Consider the following 2,616-nt stretch of genomic DNA (forward strand, 5'->3'; position numbering starts at 1 on the left):
GGCCGTCTCGCCGCGGTCGATCTGGTGCTGGCGGATGCGGCAGTATTCTTTGATCTCGGGCCGGCTGAGCGTCTTGATGTGCGGCTCAAACTCGACCTCGTCGTAGTGGATCCAGAGGGCGCCGGCGCCGGCGGGGAAGTTGCCGTCGACGTAGCGGCCGTCGCGCGTCTCGCGCACCACCTTGACGCGGAACATGTCGTTTTGGCCCAGGATGCCGTAGACGGCGTGGCGGTCGCGGAAGAGGGCCTCGCTGGAGCCGCGCCAGTAGCCCAGCACGATGCGCGTGGGTCGCGTGCCGTGGAGGGGGTCCAGCTGGGCGGCGGCGGCGGCGGCAGCAGCCTCGTCGTGCGACGCGATGGCGATGAAGGAGGTGCTAGTCCGTCGTCGCTTGGCATCGATAATCGTCGGCTGGCCGTTGGCGTCGAGCGGGATGGCGCCGTGGGCGATGAGGGGCGCCACAACAGGGTTCTCGCTCTGCAGGAGCTCGCGGCCGCGGATGGTGGCGAGGTGGACGGCTTCCGCTTCGGCGGCGAGGCGCTCCGCGTCGGTGGCTTCGAAGATGGCGGCGCGCATGCGGACGTATTCCTTGACTTGGAAGTGGTCGAGGCCGACCAGGTGATCGGAAAAGTAGATGCGGTCAAACGTGACCCAGCTGCCGCCTGGGCCGGGCGGCAGGGGGTACTCGGAGGAGATTGTCTCGCCGTCCTTGTTGATGGGTTGTATGCGCGTGCGCAGCCGGTCGCGGACATCGATGAAGCCAATGACGGCATGCCGGTTCTCAATCTCGGGCACCGGCGAGTCCCTCCAGTGGCCGATCAAGACGCCCTTGACGCCGCCGAGAGTATTTCGCGGCTTGGCCTTGCTCGAGGTGCTGGGGAGGGCTGTGCGCTCTGGTCGCTCGCCGCGGGCGGATGTGGGAATCTCAATCTTGCTCTCACTGAGATCGTTGAAAATGGAGGTGCGCTTTCTCTTGGGATAGTGGGAGGTGGCGGGTTCCTCGTCGGCATCCCTCATGACCTCGTCTCCCTCGTCATCGGCCTGCGTCGCGAACTGCATCTCTTTGGTCCCTACCACGATTTCCTCCTCTGGCTCAGTTCCACGCGGCGGTGTCCGGACTGTGCTGTCGGGATCACTGAGCTCACTATCTTGCTCATTGTCCATGACAGCTGGCCGTTCCGGAATGGGACTGGAAGTCATGTTAGCAAGCAGTTGGGCCTAGTCTTGCGAAAAAACGAGGTGAGTGAGGGGAGTTGAGCTCAGTAGACGGTGGTGTCTGGGTTTGGGGTATAGCTTTGTGGACCAAGGCGGCCAAGATGCAAGATGGCAAGGGGTGTAAGCCACTAGGCTTAGACGGTCATCCACCTGAGCCAACTTGGTTGCGTCGGATGAGACGTTGTTGGGAGTCGTGGCAGCAGACAACAGCGAAGATTTTGGTTGAACAGCGTTGTCCCGTGTCACCTTGGACATTGGGCGTGGTAAGAGTGCAGAGAGTGTGGTACTTGGCCCTAGGATTAGGCCGTCAACCCGGCTGCCTTGGGTGGCCTCACGGACTAGGCGATGAAGAGAACAAGGGCGATGCAGCTGAAGTACTTGAGTGTTTCAAGAATGAAGAGAACAAAGACGAGTCGCGGGTCAGAATGGCATCGACAACAGACAAGACAAAATTTGTACTGCTCTGCCGTGCAAACAGGAAACACTGCAACCTGTGTGCTTGACAAAAAAAACTGGCGTTACCTAAAGCAGGTATGGTATACAAGGTGCAACCGTGTTTCATCAGCTTGCGTGGCGTGACAAGGGCATTGATCTGCAGAGCACAGAGGGAAAGGGTGGTTTTGAATTTGATGCAGAAACGGGCAAGAATGGAGCTGGGTCGGTGGGAGTGAGAGTGAGTGAGTGAGTGAGTGAGTGAGTGTGTGTGTGTGTGTGTGTGGTTGATGCGGTGGCACAGTTTGGTTTGTCTTGGGCTGCGTTGCAGGTTGTAGGCAGTCACGAGATTTGTCCGCCAGGCAGAGAGCGTGTTTGCAACCAGAAACAAGGCGACAAAGAGGTATTGGCGTCATTCAAACAAAAGAGCGTAGGATTTGGATCAAAAGAACAGGGCAAAGAAAACAACAAGAATACTCACGCAGGCCGGATTTCCAAGCCAGGCTCGTCCGATACTGGCGTTGGCATGCGGTCTGCCTCTGGCTGGGTGGGCGGTTGCGCGACAGTGACATTTGTCAGGGCTTCGTCGGCCGTCGGTGCTGGAAAGGGCAGCTCCGCGTCTGCAGGGCGAAGAGACGTCTCCGTGGGCGGCGGTGGTATGGGAGCTGCTGTGGTGGAAGCAGCCATGATGACGTCTTGAGTGGCCGGGTCGGCCATTTCAGCTGGCTGTTGTGGTGTAGGGCTGTAGTGTTGCAATGTTGTCATGTTGAGAGGAAGGATTTTGCCGGAGCCCGCGGGGCTGATGCGATCAAGATGTGTTGCGTTTGCTCAACTTGTCAGGTCGGGGAAGAGCGTTTGTTTGGTTGGTGGCGAGGTGTTGACAACGAGGAGAAAATAGACTGGCGATGGGTTGTCGAAGAGACACGTGAAGAGAGAGAGAGAGAGAGAAAGAGAGAGAGAGAGGAGGAGAGA

Source organism: Cordyceps militaris (genome assembly GCF_000225605.1).
Source record: "Cordyceps militaris CM01 unplaced genomic scaffold CCM_S00004, whole genome shotgun sequence".
NCBI classification, from domain to species: Eukaryota; Fungi; Ascomycota; class Sordariomycetes; order Hypocreales; family Cordycipitaceae; genus Cordyceps; species Cordyceps militaris.